General features: G+C 41.4%; 1 pseudogene; it reads right to left on the bottom strand.

The window, feature by feature from the left end:
* Positions 1–10,275: 10,275 nt before the first annotated feature.
* On the bottom strand, positions 10,276–10,862 carry LOC119001572 (jupiter microtubule associated homolog 2-like; annotated as a pseudogene).
* Positions 10,863–17,742: the final 6,880 nt, after the last annotated feature.

Here is a 17,742-nt window from a genome sequence, read left to right as displayed (position 1 = left end):
AATCTAAATGATGTTTAGAGGAGTGGGAAGGGATTTCATAATGACAGAGGGAGAAGGAATACTAAGAGTGAGCAAATGAAGCCTGATTAAATACGGGCAAAATTAAAATTTGGGAAGCAAAGGAAAAGAAAAATAAAGAAAAACAAAAGGGCAGTATGAATGAGAGACTGAAGAAAGACAAAAAGAAAGAAAAAATAACAGGCTAATATGGCAGAATTAAAATTTGAGTTAAAAAAAAAGAGTACGAGAGGGGTCCAGTAAAATTTGTTTTTTGAAATACAGAATTAGTGAATCTCTAGAGATAACCTTGAAGAATAAATGCAACAATAACTACCCTACCCACAACCAACTAGCTAAGTTTGCTACAGGTGTATAGAGAATGCAGGTATTTTAACAGTGGGGAAAAGGATGTGAAATGACCCTTAACAGGAGAATTTGTTTTGAGTGTCTGGATAAAAGAGAAATAGTAAAAGTGTGGAATGGAAACAAGTTGTTGCTAAAGAGAAAACCAAATTTGAAATGAGAATATTGCAAGGAAAGAGAAAGGGAAATGGGCTAAGGGAAGGGAGGGTCAAAATATGTTAATTGAAATACACTATTGTATAAAATCTAGTGACTTATTACATACAAACTCACTGGACAAGAAATGAGTGTCATAAAGCTATGCAGAAAAAATATTGCAAATCATGAAGATCACAGTGGCTCTAGTTTCGGTAGCCTCTTATATTTACTACTGTTTTTTTCTCTCTCAGTCTACTTCTGGTGATGTCAGATATTGATCCTATCTGACTGTAGGCAGCCTGTTCCAGTGATCTGCTGTCACTGGCTATCTCCTTCAATTGTTAATATGGTCACTCTGCACTCAGAACTGATTTAAGCACCGTAGGGTAGGACCAAATCCCACCTGGGGTCAGGTCTATTGTTTCCCTTCAGGTTGCTGCTGCTCTGAGGGAAGTGGTGTGCTGGAGCAGTATGGCTGGTGCTGTATGGGAGTTGTCTCAACACCAGCTACTTTCTCACTTCTCTTTCCAAAGCCTCTATCCCCAGTCTCTCAAGTCTTTCTAGTCCACTCTACTCTCCTTTTGCCACTGATCTACTATCTCTGGCAATCTCCTTCAGTCATTCATCTGGTCACTAGGACTCAGCAGTCAGGCTAAAGCACCAAAGGGCCAGGGCAGAGACCCTCCTGGGATCATGGTTATTGTTTCTCTTCAGGCTACTGCCACTAAGAGGGGAGCGGTCTGCATGAGCACAAAGGATGCTGCCCTCTGGGGAAAGACTCAGCACCAGGATTCCTGTGGCCACTCTCTTAGTGCTCTCCACCAGGCTTCCATCCCTGTCTCTCATCAGGCATCTTCAGCCCACTGTGCCTCCACCTTTGTCGAAGCCCCAAGTAAGTGGTGGCAAATAAAAATTTGTGTGTTGGCCCTTAAGAATGGCCCTTGTGTTTCCCACCATCTGTCTCTGTCAGAGACCAACCCTGCTGCTTTTTGCCACTGGTTTTTGTCTGTGTTCTGCTTGGGCTCTGGTGCTCTAGGCTGGTAATCCTAGCTTAGGGTTTAGACTTCAGTCTTCTCTGGACAATATAACCAGCTGCTTAATTATCCCACTGGCACTGCTTCCTGTGAGCACCCAGCCAACCCTCTCCAGTCTCTACTGCACTCCTTACCAAACAAGTTGTGCCAAAGCTGGTTCTCTAAGTCCAGAGATACATGCTTCTCTCTGGCTATTGCTGTTGTTTGTTCCAGGTGGTTTCCCCACAACTGAGTTGTAATGCCAGATTGGTCCTGGGAGGAGGTCAGTGTGACTTCCATTCACTCATCCTCCATCTTCCTTCCCTCTCATCTGTCCTCTTGAAGGATATCTCCACATTTCTTCAAATGGTGTGACACAAAATGTGACTGCAAATGAAGCATCCAACATGGGAAGGGAAAAGGGTCTTGGCTCCAAATAAAATAGAAGAAATTATTCTCCCAAGCTCTAGAGAGAGCCTTCCCTGAAACAAATAGCAGTTCCTGCTCAGGCACTAAAAGGTTAGGGGTGGGAATTGCAAGGGGGTGATTGTGTGGAGGGGCCCACAGTCAGGATGTTGAACTCCCCTGGACTCCAGGTTCATCATCTGCAAAAGAACAGCCCTGTTGTCTGAATCGCTAAGATTTCAACCAGGACAAGGATATTTGCAAATGTGAAACTTATATAACTTTTATGGTAGCCTACTTATTTATTCCTAGGTGACTTTTTAAAAATTGCCCAAAAGACAAATCTAAACAAATTCACTCAAGTACCAATACTCTGTTACCCAAGGCAGATGGGGGAGGATTCTCTCCCAGGTGTGCAAACCATAGTGTCTTTTGGGCAGTAATTTTTGACTGTGATAAAAATACTTAGGGCCTAGGCCCATTTACTTGTATTTGTTTGCATTTTTAAAAGGAGACCTCTGTTTTTTCGATACTTTAAACCAGGCATCCTGAATTTCTGAGGGACTCCCACAAATGGCAGTGAAATAATTTTAATAAAAAGATAATCTAAACTCACAGAATCAACTTTCCTATAGTCATGCTCACTTGAGCTTAAAGTTGAAAGTGAACAGAATAGAAAGAAAATTGTAGTTGAAATCAATCTGAACAAAGTTTTAAGATGTATTTTTGAAACATTTTTTAAATAATGTAGTAAAAATACTACATTATTTTTTAAATAATGTAGTAAAAATAGTGAAGCCTTTTTTCCCTGTGTATATTTTTTCTGAAAACAAAGAAGGTTAGGGAGCTTGTTCTCTATTTTAACCCCAAGTGCTGTGTAAGCTTTCAATTAACATTTACCAAACACTTTGCCTGGGTGAGGCCCTCTGTCAGCTGCTGAGAATGTACAATAGAAATGCTTAAGAAACTCACAGTATGGAGGGAACTAAGCCAGAAGGTTAGAAAGGAAGGTTGAGAGTCTTATCCTGGAAGTTCACCTTGGGGTCCAGGAGTCAGATGATGAGTCATAGAATTCCCAAAAGAGCTCACAATGGCTCTCAAAGGATGAGGGCAAAAGAGTAACAGTTTGCCTTTTTCTTCATGTAAAGAAAGAGAAAGGAATTTGGGAGAAGGAACAGACCAGACAGAGCATGTACATATGAAATTACAAGTGTCTTCAGAGAAGGTTGACCAGGTGGAGGCAAATGGATGGCAGGGTAGATGAGAAGAGGGACAAAACACACCATTGGAAAAGTTGACTTAGGAGAAGTAATACAATAAATTCCAGACTAAAGTGTTAGGAGGGCAATGGAGAGAAAACCAGGTTTTATTTTTTTTATTTAAGTCATTTTACTTTTATTCGATGTCTCTGAGTTTCTGTTCTTTCCCAAATCACATTTGCTTGACCTAAACTTGGGGAGTTCACTACAGCCAACAGTCCAGGTACCATCATATAAAAAACTGACATTTAACCTTACCTTCTTCCTCCAGCCATATCCAAGGGAGGACCCACCAACAAAAGAATTATCTTCTGGAGGGCTGAACCCTTGTAGTACAGGTTTCCCCCACTAGGTGAGTGTTCTAGTAACCTATCCGTATCAGTATACCATCTGGCATTGCCACAAGATGCTGTATTCAGCTTCAATGAATTTTTTAATATTCTTTCATTGTGTTTGCCCACTTCATGATGGGTGATTTATGAGTGCACCTGCCCATGCTGTGCTGAGTTTTCAGCAGTTTTTAACTAAAAATGGCTTCACCTCTGTGCCCCAGCCTCCATATTTACCCAATCTGAGCGCCAAAAGGAATAAAAATCAACGAGTTAAAAAACTGTTTTGAGCAGTGGGAAAAAAATCTTGATAGGTGTGTTTTGAAGGTGATGATGTTTAAACATGTAAGAATTAATACAAACTCTGCATTCCCACCAACAGTGCAAAAGGGATCCCCTTTCTCCACATCCTTGCCAGTACTTATTGTTTATTGATTTATTGATGATAGCCATTCTGATCAGTGTGAGGTGGTATCCCATTGTAGTTTTTATTTGCATTTCTCTGATGACTAGTGAAGTTGAGCACCTTTTCATATGTCTATTGGCCAAGTGAAAACCCCCCTTGGAGAATTATCTATTAAAATACCTAGGAATAAGCCTACCACAGATGAAAAAGACCTATACTCAGAAAGGATGGACAAAAGATAAGTCTCTTGTTTGCACAGGGAGGCTTGTGAGTTGAATCTAGAAAGCAGTGAGGTTGCAGGTGGTCAGATTTTGAGGTAAGGTGAGAGTAAAGAATAGTAACTAGGTGTAGCATGTGAACAAATACAGTTAATCACTACCATAATAGGATTCAGGAACCTGTAAAGTGAGCTAAGATCTGAGAGTTTTGTTGTGAAGTATTTACAGTTTTATAGAATAGCTATAATTTACAATAATATTATTGAAACAATCATATGACAGACTCTATGTGATGTGTCTGAATTGGGGGTATAGAGCTTTGGGTAGTGTGCCAAAGGAAAATAAGTGGAGCAAAGAACTGAAAATTAGCAATACTCTGTGGAGTAAAGAACAGGGGAAACCTGTCAAATAGTACAATATAACCAGCCAGGACTAAGAAACCTATACAGAAAGAGGAGGAATACAAAGATAGTCTTAAAATATAAAAGAAGTGAGAATAATGAAAAAATAATACAACTATGAAGCAACTTGAGGCTTCTCTGCTATAGCAAAGTGCAATTTGTCTCTCTGTTGAGATGTCCCCTCTTTGGGTCTCACTCTGGTCCTTTTGCAGTTCCCAGTTGTTTGTGTCTCTAGTGAGTAAAAGAAAACAAAGCAACAAACAAACACAAAAAGGGCAGGAGAAAGGAGGAATAAGCGGTAAGTTTAGGAAGAAAGGAAGAGGGACTAAAACAGGACAAAAGAAAGGAGAGGAACAGAGTATTGAAAGATAAAGCAATAATAAAATTAAAAAATATAAGACTACTTAAAATAGGTTGCTTAAAAAACAAAGAAAAACAAACAGACAAAACAAACAAACAAACAAAAAACACCTTTCTTTGTTGGTTTCAAACTGTCCAAACTTGTTTTCCTGGTTGCAGCATGACCTCTCTGTTGGCTGGGGTTCAGGTGCACACATGCGCCAGCCACGCTACCAGACTGGGATGTGGGCACCCGCACACCCGGCAGGCTGCCTGAGTCCTGTGGGATCTGGCAAGGTCTTTCCCAGTCCTGTGGCAGGACTCAGTTGCTTCCGCACCCCCTCTGGATGGCTGCTGGGCTGGGTGGTAAGTAAAGCAAGCTGCTGTAGCAGGAGAACACCTCAGTTCACTTTCCAATAAAGACTTCTCCACAAAGCTTGCCTCTCAGCCCAGCCCAATCCCCAGAAGATTGGTGACAACAATGCTCCTCTCAATTCTCCCAGGCTGCCGGGCTGCCGGGCTGGCTGGCGACCAGAGTCTGCAGTTGAACACGACCCTCTGTCCTTGTTACCCTTTATGTAAACTTAAGCAGACAGGACTCTGCCTGGTATTGTCCAGCCTTGCTTAGACAGGGAGGAAGAAAATCAGTTCTCTCCCACAGACCCTGTAGCAGGCCCAAGGCTCCCACAGAGTCTGCTGTAGACCCGCCGGGTGCCGTGCTGGGCTTCCAAAGTGCCCTCCATAGCAGGCGCCCCCGGTGCTGGTCCCAGACAGAAGCCTCTGTAGCCCAGCTGCCTTGGGGGCATAGAGGCCATTAGACGCTGGTTGAGGGCCCCGCCCCTGCCGCTGCCACTGCCACTGTTATCTTTACCGATGCCCCGGAGTCCCCACTGACCTGTAGCTGTCTGATCCCTCTGTCACACTCTCTAGTCTCGTTTTCATAAATGCTGGGGAAGTGTTGGTTGATTGTGCTGTTCCTCAGTAGATCTACCAGGACTTTCTCCTAGGGGTAGGGGAACTGGAATTGCTCTGTCTCCATCTTTGAGCCCTGTTCCCTAAAGTTTTATGGCCCTTTAACTATCTGACCCTGACTCAAAATAAGCCCTCAGAATTCTTTGAATGTTATCTATTGTTTAATCATTTCTGCCTGACAATGATTGATGAGCTTTATGTATATGCCCTGTATTCCTATGCAAATTAAACCCAATAAAAGCCTGTCAAGGCAAGGGCTGGGGTGCTCTCCTCTTGAGACAGTTGCTGAGGTACTCCAAGGCTTGCTCTCCCCTTAAGAGAGAAGCCACACTGCCCCTTTTCTTCCACAGGACTCGGTAGTCCATGTGAATTTGTCTTGTACCTCATCTATAATGCTTCAGACACTCCAGGCCGCTATCTACATCAGGGGTTAATATTCAAAATTCATAAAGTATTTATAAAGCTCAACACCATAAAAACAAACAAACCAATTTAAAAATGGGTGAAATTGTGATGTTTTTATTTTCATTTGTCTCAAGTCATCTTTTGATTTCTTCCTTGATCTCAATGTTAACCCATTCATTGTTTAATAGCATGTTATTTAGCCTACATGTGTTTGTGTGTTTTCTGGGTGCTTTTTTCTGTGCTTGATTTATAGTTTCATATCATTATGGTCAGAGAAGATGATTGATATGATTTGAATACCTTTAAATTTATCGAGACTTGTTTTGTGGTTTACATATGATCTGTCTTGGAAAATGTCTGATGCACACTTGAAAAAGGTATAATCTGGGGCTTTAATCTGAAATACTACAAAAACAACAGTTAAATTTATCTGCTTATGTGTCATTTAAGACTGCCATTTTCTTATTTATTTTCTATCTGGAAGTTCTATCCATTGATGTCAATGGGGTGTCAAAATCCCCTACTACAACTTACTGTCAGTCTCTATGTTCAATATTTGCTTTATATATTTAGGTGCTTCTTTGTTGAGTGCACAAATATGTATAGGGTTATATACTGTTGGATTGCTGCATTTTTTATTATGTAGTGTCCTTCTTTGTCCTTTACTATAGCTTTTGTTTTAAAGTCTATTTTGTTTGTTATAAGTATTGCTCTTTTTGTTTACATTGCCAAAAAATATATTTTTCCATCAACTTACTTTCAGTCTGTGTTGGTGTATGGATCTGAAGTGGGTCTTTCATAGGCAGCATACATATGGGTTTTGTTATCTCATCCATTCAGCTACCCTTTGCCTTTTGATTGAAGCATTTAATCTATTAACACAAACCAATTATTGACATTTACATAGTTGTTGCCATTTTATTATTCATATTTAAGTTATTTTTTCTTATTTTTGTTTGTGAATACATGATTACTAAGTTTAATTCAACTGTTGTACCCAATTCTGCCTTGTGAAAATAATAAAATTTTCTTATCAAAATTACATTGTCATGTAAGTACAGGTTTGTTGTTGCTTTTGATACAGCTTTAGAAAAAAGTTGGCACCAAATACACATAAAGTTAAAAATACAGACTGGTAATTGATTTCTCAGTGCAGCTTAGAGGCTGAGAACAGGATACTAATAAACTTCCAGATACAGACAGCCCTAGTGTATAGAGCATTTTTCAAATACAAATGACCATCCCCATTGGGTTCACAGAAGCAGAAACTCCTCTTCTGCTTCTCCCAGTGACCAGACTATGCAAACACTCAAAACCCACTCCTATGGCTCCAGGGAGGAAGAGGGTAAAGATGAGGAGAAAGGGCTGGAATTGCCACTGGTGCCCAGAGGCTCTTGCTATAGTTAATGTTTTCCTCATCCCCCCAGTCCTCCCTTCCCATCTTCAGTCTCCCCATCTCCACCCCAGAAATTCCTGCCAGGGGACAGAACGAGAGTTCTTCCTCTCATTCGACTGACAGCAGGGGTGAAGCCACAAGGGCCAGCAGTACAGCATCAGGGTTCTTCCCAGCACTTCAATTTGAAACTGACGAATCATTTTCTTGTATATGAAAAAAAATGTAGTTATAAATGGCAGCTCATTTCCACCATTAGCACATTTCATTTTAACTTAAACAAGTTAGTGTATTTTGCCTTAAAAGCTAACCACCACTTATGACATTTTTTTAATGTGGACAAAAGCTCTGAATTCCAAACAAATTTCTTTAAAAATGACTATTTGAAGCTTGGGGACAGGAAGTACTCGGTAAAGTCACATGGAATGAGTATTTATTGGCTCCAAAGTCAGCACGACAACTGAAAGGAGGGAAACTCTTTGGTTGACAAAGCCATATGCAGACCCCCTCAATGTGCCAGGTGTGAGAAGTGGGGTTTGGCAGGCAGCTCCTGTATAGGCAGTTAGTGTCTCAGCCATTATGAGTATAACTACACACAGATGTTTCTTTCCTCAATTTTAATAGTGATGAAGACATTTCTACTACCTGGCATTTGCTTTGTAGGCACTTATAACAAAAGCCACTACCACACAAACCCTTTCTCCTGTTAATTATTGGTCTAGCATGAGTGAAAGGAGACTATATCCTTAGGAGGCTAAATGCAAGAAACTTCTGCCTGACCAGGTAAAACAACTTCACTGGCCAGCTGGGGCTTTGCTGCCAAACTTGTAAATCTAGCCTAAGGTTTCCAAATCTCTTCTGGAGAAGGACTATAGTTCAGAGGTTCTGCAGAGCTTTATAAAGGGCGGTCTAGGCAAACTTTTCTTCTTTGGTACACCTGAGTTGTTGGGAACTGCTCTGCCTGGTTTCAGGAGTTGTAATTGTCTCCCATGACTAAGACTGAATGAGCGACCTCCGGAATGCAAGCTGAAAGGAGACAAAGCTTGTCTTTGGTAGCAAATGCTGCTTCTACTTCATCCCCCAGCTCCCAATGCATGGTCAGATAGTCAGATACAGGTACAACTCCTCAGAGGAGGGGCAACCTAAGCCAGACACAATCACTTGCGAGACTATCATGGAAGGACTCAGCAGGGGGTGGCTGCAACAAAGTGGGAGTGATAGACCCTCGCCCCTAGGCTATTCTGACAGAGCCTGAATCCCGAAGTCCTCTGGGAGACGTGCTTCCTGGATCTAATCCCCTTAAGCCTGAAAACCTGTGATAGGGGAAGCGGTGCAGCCCCTTGCACGGCTAGAGTGGGATCTGGGGTTATCAGGCATAAGAAAGAGTTCCTAAAAGTCCTGTGAAGCCTACTTTGCTAAGAGTGCTTTCATTCCTATGTTAAGGGTCTGAGCAGGAAATGAGTATGTCTCCCAAAGTTTCTGCAACCTCCTTACCTGACAGACATTGACTCAGACTAAGCCCTCAGATTTCTTTGAAATGTTATTTACTGTTTGATCCTTACCGCTTATATTCCTGTGTGTTACAACCCAATAAAAACCACTCAGGAAGGGGCCCTTGGCCTTTCTCTTCTAAGAGATTGGCCACCTCTCCTCCCCAAGTAGATAACATCTTGGTAGTTTCACTTTCATCCATGGTGGATGGGGGGACTTCCTGGCAAAGCTGCCCCCACACTGAGTGGGGGTGACTAGAAAGGTGTCGCCTTTCTTTTCCCTAGAAAGGTGTCAGAACTAGACCGGCCAATAGTCATTTATGTAAAGCTGCTTTTAAAGAATAGCTCCTTAGGTATTACTAAAGAATTCAAACTTAAGAATCCAAGGTTCTTAGGCATCTCTTCTACCCAATGTCAACAGGAATAAAGTAAGACACATGAAGGATTTAGATAACCCAATTACCTGGCTATATATGGATAGTTTTAGTCTCACAGCAGTCAGTGGGCCTTGCAGATAGGGAAACTGTCCACATCACTTGTAAAGAGCAAAGGCCAAGACTTAGGGATAAGAGGAAAAAAGAAACAATTCATAAGCAAAACCAGTTTGAGAATAAACCAAGACCAGTCTCTAGTGAGTGAAAGGCAGATTCCTGTCAGATCACCACAGAGGATCAGGATAAAAATCTCTCTGTAAAGCAGTAAGACTTAGAACAACTTTTTGGTATATGCCCAATGTTGTTTCGAGATTTCTGAGGCTTTAAACCCTGCTACTATGTTAAGTGATTTCTAGATAGCACTGCCTAGCGAACCGCTGAAGCCACAAGGACAGAAAAGATCCCATTTCATCAGGCTCCCATGGCCTTGCACCAACTCCCCACCCAGCCCATTTGAGAGTCCTTCACATTCAAAATTAAAGTGTTCACCAAGGAGTCTTGGTGAACAAGACTTTAATGTATCTTTGTGAAATGTATCTTCACAAAGATACATTTCTCTGTAGTCTGGAAGGTGTGGTCTTCTGTGGGTCTCATGGTGGCAGTGGAGCCTGAGCAGTGGCTCCAGATATGAAACAGTCCCTTTCCCCAACCCTATTCCTTTGGATTAAAGGAAACTATTTGAAATCCTATCTTTTAAGTTTCTTGTCTGGCTACAGGGGAAGCAATAGCTTATCTAGTAGAAGGAGATGCTGGGATTTGCCTCCAGGTGGATTCAGAACTGTGTTGTGAGATCAAGGTCATGGGCCTAACCTGGGCTCAAGGCTGTCAACCGTGGGTATGGGCTGGGATCCTCAGCATGGTCTGCTTCTCTCTGGCCACCTTTCTCACTTAGCTCTTCTCTGGGAAAAGTGCTCATTATGGCTTTAAGGTCCAATTTTGGGTCTACACAAGAGTGCATGGTTCTTGAGTTTGTTTGGCTGTGCCAAGAGTAAAGTGGTGGTCACTGGTGACCCAAAAATGTTAATACTCTTCCCAAAGGTGGGTTCAGACAGTATGGAATGTGCACAGGTGTTGATTCCTCAAAGATTCCACTTCCTTTTATCCCTGGGGAGTTGGTTCTCTTAGGAATGTTCTGAGGTTCTTCAGTTGGTCCAAAAATGTTCAATAGCATCCTGTTGGGTCAGCTTGAAGGAACACCTTCCTCTGGACTTCTGAAAAGATCACTTGATGCTACTCCCAGTGGCTTCATGGCCTTGGAGCCAGCTGGGCCACCCTCACTGTACAAAACATAGAACATGTCACCCGCTGCTTAGCCCCTTGCCACCTGCTGCACTGCAGTTCCCTTCAGGCTCCATGCAGCCCAAGCTCTTTTTTTTCTTATTTTAACAAAGTCCCTTTAACTTTTGGTGTAATACTGGGTTGATGGTGATGAACTTCTTTAGCTTTTTTCTTGTCTGAGAAGCTGTTTATCTCTCCTTTAGTCTTCCTTATAGTTCCTTGCTTTCCATCATTTTGAATATTTCAGGTCAATCCTTTTCAGCTTACAAAGTTTCTGTTGAGAAATCAGCTGGTGATTTTATGGGACCCCCTTTGTAGGTGACTGTCTTTTTCTTGCTGCTCTTTGCATTTTAACCCTCGACCTTTTATTTGTGATGTGTCTTGGTGTGGGCAGCTTTGGATTCACCTTGTCTGGGAATCTCTCCAACTCCTGGAGTCTCAGGGAGTAATCATGATTGGAGTAGTGGTGTTCACCAGTTTAATGCAGATACTCATTTGGCACCACTACTGAGCATAAGGCCACTTATCAATTTTCACAGTGTACACCTAAGCCAGTCACCACTCACCTGGGGCCTGAGAACATTTGCAGTGGTGTGGGGTCCCAGGGAATTGCCAGAGTAAAATAATTGGAGTTCACCAGGTTAATACAGACTCAGAATTGGTGATGGGGGAGGAGAGCCCAACATAGGAATGAAAGCAGCTGTCCCTCCAGCCCTTGCCCTTAATCCACACTGTTCAATTTCTCCCAAGTATCTGGTAGACCCCTAGCCATTGTCCTTCTTCTAGAGCTCAGAGTAGGTGCCTGCAAGTTAAAGTCTCTGTAAGGTGTTTTTAAGAGGATGCCTGGGTTTTTAGTAGCCTTTCTTTTCACCCAGATGTACAGAATCACCAATTATTTTTCCAGCTAGATATATGAAGGGCTCTTCTTGACACTGGTGATTTGAACTAGAGAGCCTGGCATGGGGCTGGAACCCCTCAAGAGGGACCTCTAAAGCTGAGATATCCCTCCAACTTTCAACTACCACATATGAATGTGAGGTCATCCCATCTTGTATTTCCTCCCATTATACCAATCTCTTCATGGCTTCTTCTTTAAATCCTTAGTTATAGGACTTCTGTTAAGCCAGTATTCTGATGGGTCTCTAGGTTTATTGTTCTATCATATAGTTGTAATTTTGATGTGGTCATGGGAGGAAGTGAGCACAGTTTTACCAGCTCTGCCATCTTGATTAGAACTCCTACAAATCAGGTTTTAAAGCAGATAATGTGTTGAATTTGTAGAAAATATATTTTTACCACAGTGCAGGTTACATGTGAATAAGGAGGTAAGATATTAGTTACAGAAGGCCAGGTAGGAAACAGTTGCAATTGTGTGTGTTGGAAACAGTGAAGGTAATAGCAATGGACTTGGGAGAAAAAGATGAATTCAATAAATATTGAGGAGTCAAAGTGCCCAGTCCCAGAGAATGAAGGAATAGAGTAGACTTGATGATATCTTACAAGGTTTCATTTGAAAGGTGATGTTTTTGTCAGTGATGATATGATAGCGGCCAACATTCATAACACTATGTGCCATATACAATTTTAAGCACTTCATACCTGTCACCTCTATAAGTAGGTATTATGCTTATATCATTGTATAAACAGGGAAACTAAGACTTGAGGATATTAAGTAACTTACTCAAGCTTACATAGTAACTGATGGGCCCAGGATTCAAACTCACATGGTCTGGCTCCATAAGCTGCAGCTTATCTGCTCTGTAGGTATTGGATAAAAGATGTACACTATAAGAGGGAGTGGAAGCTGAGGAGAAAAATATGAGTTTAGCTTTGGAGAGTGAAATCAAGGTGCCAGTTCGATGTGGACCCCAGCTCGTGGGGTCCGCCACATTCTGGATAAGGTACGAGAAATTCGCATGGGCTACTGAGTTCTGTGGAGAAAAAGGGACAGCATGGCTTCTCTTTCAAGAAGAGAAAAAGCCTGAGAGTTCCTCAGTCACTCTCTCAAGAGGACAGCCCTCTGACCCTTGCCTTGACAAGCTTTTATTGCTTTTTCTGGGCACATTACATGGTGGTCTTCATTTACTATGCAGAGGATCACTTTAGGTGGTTACCCTTTACAGAAAACAAAGGAGAGGATGATGCTAGTCACATCACAGAAGAAGGATATTTGCAAATGCAAAGGGAAAAGTGGTTGAACTGTTTTCACTCATTCTTGGAAGGTTTAGCATAGATTTTAGGAAGTTACTTTAAAGATATGCAGTAAACATTTTCTGCCTCAATTCAGGGTGAGGGAGTTTTAGCAAAAATCAAGTTTCAAAGCAGCCTAGGTACAATGCAGGCCTGATACCCCATGGGAGAACCTATCTGTGGACGTGGATCCTGTGCATCTCCGAGTGGGAGCTGGGTCCACACCACACAGAACAGTCTCCTATACCGGTTTACCTAGGAAGACACATGCAGAGTCTAATGGTAATGTTTCAGAGCCTCTGTGTTTTTATACATGCCTCTGCTCAGGAGCCTGGCAATCTCCCAGGAAAGCTTGACAGTACAGGAAAGCCAGCCCAAATCCCATTCCAGCTCTGCCAGTACTAGTTGGTCAAATCACTTCATCTACCTAAATTAGTCTCCTCATTTATAAAAGGACTACAGTAACACCATTTCGTGATATTGCACAGGTAAATAAGGTAAATTATATGAATAGCTCTAGTTGCAGGCCCAGCTAGGCAGATGTGGCTTGACAATGATAAATCCCCTCCCAGAGATGTGTACTTCACAGAAAGCAATTTTGTTGTGACTTTCCTTTGATTAAGAGATCCATCATAAGAACTATTTCCTCAAAATCAGGAAGAAGGTAGAGGATGCTTTAAAAGCAACTCAAATCCTGATATATGCATATACCTTATCATCACATTGTACACAATGTTATATATCAATGATATCTCAATAAATCTGAAAAAATAAAAGCAACTAAAATCCTGAGTTTCCTGTTCCTCAGCAAACCTGCACTGTGACCCATTTCCTGACATCTATGGATGGCCTCCTATATGCCTGGCATAAATACTGGGCTCCAGAGACGTTAAGATCACCCTGAGGAGAGAGAGATTATTTCCAACATTAGAGGGAAGGCACAGAAAATATTCCAGCCAATGTTCTCCTCTAGGAATTTAATGGTGTCATGGCTTATTTTTAAGTCTTTTCTCCAATTTGAATTTATTGTGGTGTAAGGTGTAAGTTGGTGCTCAAGTTTCTTTCTGTTTTTTTTGTACGTAGATCTCCAGTTCTCCCAACACCATTTGTTGAAGAGGCTATTTTTACTCCATTTTATGTTGTTGCCTTATTTGTTGAATATTAATTGCTCGCAAAGATTTGAGTTAATTTCTGGGCTCTCTGTTCTGTTTCATTGGTTTATGTGCCTGTTTTTATTCCAGTGCCAGGCTCTTTTGATTACAGCAGTCTTGTAATACAGTTTGGTAGCAGGTATTGTGATCCCTCCTACTTTGTTCTTCTTTCTCAAAATTGCAGCTGCTATTCAGGGTCACTTATAGTTCCATATAAATTTTTGAAATGTTTGTTCTATGTCTGTGCAGTATGTCATTGGTACTTTAATAGGTATTGCATCAAATCTGTAAATTGCTTTTGGTAGAATGGATATTTTGATGATGTTAATTCTTCTGATACATGAACAAAGTATATGTTCCCATTTGTTTGTGTCTTTCTTGATTTTTTTTCTTCAGTGTTGTGTAGTTTTCTGAATATAGGTCTTTTATATGCCTGGTTATATTTATTCCTAGGTATTTTCTTTTTCTTTTTAAAGCTATATCGAATGAGATGTTTTTCTTGATTTCTGCTTCTGCTGTTTCATTGTTGGTATACCAAAAATGCATTTGATTTCTGGATATTGACTTTGTATTCCACTCTTTTGCCAAATTCATTTATGAGGTCAAGCAATTTTTGAGTAGATTCTATAGGATTTTCCGTGTACCCTATCATGTCATCTACAAACAGTGACAGTTTTGTTTTCTCCTTTCTGATTTGGATGCCTTTCATTTCCTTTAATTGTCTGATTGCTGTGGCTAGAACTTCCAATTCTATATTGAATAGAAGTGGTGAAAGTGGATAACCTTGTCTTGTTCCTGATCTTAGTGAAAAAGCTTTTAGTTTTTGCCCATTGAGTATGAAGTTGGCTGTAGGTCTCTCATATATGGCTTTTATTATATTGAGGAATGCTCCCTCTATTCCCACTTTGCTGAGTGTTTTTATCATAAATGGGTGTTCTACCTTATAAAAAGCTTTTTCTGCATCTATTGAAATGATCATGTAATTTTTGTCTTGCTTTTGTTTATGTGATGTATTACATTTACTGATTTGTGAATATTGAAACTTCCTTGCATACCTGGGGTGAATTCGACTTGGTCATGGTGTATGATCTTTTTAATGTATTGTTGGATGTGGTTTGCCAATATTTTGTTGAAGATTTTAGCGTCTATGTTCATCAGCGATATTGAAAACTAAAAATGAATCTGCCTTTTGACCCAGCAATTCCATTGCTAGGATTATATCCTAAGAACCCTGAAACACCAATCCAAAAGAACCTATGTGCCCCAATGTTCATAGCAGCACAATTTACAATAGCCAAGAGTTAGAAGCAACCTAGGTGCCCAGCAGTAAATGAATGGATCCAAAATCTATGGTACATATACACAATGGAATTCTATGCAGCAGAAAGAAAGAAGGAGCTCCTACCACTTGCAACAGCATGGATGGAACTGGAAAGCATTATGCTGAGTGAAATAAGCCACACAGTGAAAGACAAATACCATACATCTCACCTTTAACAGGATGCTGAACAGTAAAACAAACAAGCAAGCAAATATAACCAAAGACACTCAAATAGAGGACAGACTGACAGTGAGCAGGGTGAGAGGGGAGGGAATTGCAGGGGGAAAGGGGAAGGATTTACAGGAACTAGTATAAAGGACACATGGACAAAAACTAAGGGGGGTGGAAATGGGAGGGAGATGGGGAGCTCTGGGTGTGTGGGCTGCACTGGGCGTAAAAGATAGAAAACTACTTGAACAGCAATTAAATAAATAAAAATTTTATAAGAAAGAATACACATACTCATGTATGAGAAAAAAGAAATATTCTGGCAGGAAGTACTGCAGAAACAGCTATTTGCCAAATACGTGTTGAGTGACTCACAGTTAATACCCTTCCTCGTCAACATGAGTCACGAAGAAGGAAAGATCACCTTCTGTAAGCACAATGGACACTTTTAAAATGAAACATAGAAGGACAATGCCAAAAAAAAGTTCTATCTCTTGAAACATTGCAGACATATTTTCAGAACTATCTTCAGAATTAAAACTGAATATAAGAATTGTCATTCAAAAATTTAGATAAGAGTGCCCATCTCAAAAGCTTAGGCACTTAATTAAAAGTAGCAACATTTCTGGTTGTTAAAAGTACAAGTTGGTTTTCTGGAAGATAGTGACAGAGTAGGACAGAGCAGATTCCATTACTCCCATACACATGGGAGAAAATCCTGGCCAGTCTACAGAGCAGCAGTGCAAACAGCCAACAGTTCCTCAGCATATATGAAAATAAGAGAGCAGAAATTGTAGCAGACACTTAAAAAAAAAAAGATGGTAAGGACATGACTGCAGGACAGCAGGGTCTCAGGGACCAGAGCAAAGAGGAGCAGTGGCAGCCTTGACCCGCAACCCCCTCAGCCGGGGGTCTACCACAGACTGTTTGGGAGCTCCGGGCCTGCCACAAAGTCCTTGGGAGAGAGCCAGGTCATCAGCTCCCTTCCTCTCTAGCCAAGCTAGGTTGGGCACCTGGAGAGACCTGTTTGCTTGAGGTTGTAGACAGGGTAATAAGGGCAAAGGACCATGATCAACCAAGGAGTATGTGGTCGCCAGCTTGGGAGAATTGAGAGGCACAGTGTTGGGCTCTGACTCTGATAGTAACTGGTCTGGCTGGGAAATTGGGCTGTGCTGATTGGCAGGCATTCTTAAAGAGAAATTTCTGGAAAGTAAACGGAAGGATTCTCTTGGGTCAGCCGCTTGGCCTGCTCCCCACCCAGCCTGGCAATAAACCCAAGGTTGGGCAGAAGACCTAGAGTTCCCCCACAGAACTGGGAAAGGTTGGTGCACTAACCCAAGGGACCCAGGAAGCATGGCCGGTGCTTCGACCAGCGCCCGCCTGCACCCCAGCCCACGCCAATTACCCCCACAGAAAGAGTGCTCTGAAGAGGATCTGGATCCCCTTCCTGGGTGCTGGGGAGAGGTGACAGATTAGCTTTTGGGAGAGCACTCACAGAAAGACCACATCAATTGCCCCTCAGCCTGCTGCAGCCAGCGAGACCAGAAAAACTGGTTTGGCCAGTTTGAAACCAACAAGAGATGTTTTTTTCTCTCTTTTTTAAAGTAATCTTTTATCTTTTTAATTTTATTATTGTTTTATCTTTCAATACCTTTTCCCTCTCGTTTCTTCTTTCATGATTTATTCCTGCTTCCTTTCTTTCTACACATATGGCTTCTTCCTCCCTTCTCCTGCCTTTCTTTTTTTTACCCACAAGTGACACAAACAACTTGGAACTGCGAAAAGAACAGAGTTGGACTTAAAGACAGGACATCCCAACAGTAGAAACAGAGAGACAAGCTTCATTTTTCTATAGCAGAGAAACTACAAGTTGCTGCATATTTGTATATTTTTCCATTAATCTCACTTCTTTTATATTTTAATCATATCTTTGTATTGCTCCTCTTTTTGTATAGGCTTTTTTGCTTTGCCTGGTTATATTGTATCATTGGACAGGTTTCCTCTCTTCTCTCCTCCACAGTGTATTGCCAATTTTCTACACTTCAGGCCACTTTTTTACCTTTAGCACA

Source organism: Sturnira hondurensis, unplaced genomic scaffold (genome assembly GCF_014824575.4).
Source record: "Sturnira hondurensis isolate 20B ecotype Veracruz unplaced genomic scaffold, ASM1482457v3 Scaffold0016833, whole genome shotgun sequence".
Lineage (NCBI taxonomy): Eukaryota > Metazoa > Chordata > Mammalia > Chiroptera > Phyllostomidae > Sturnira > Sturnira hondurensis.
The sequence above is the reverse complement of the archived record's forward strand: the minus strand, read 5'-3'. Positions and strand labels throughout refer to the sequence as shown.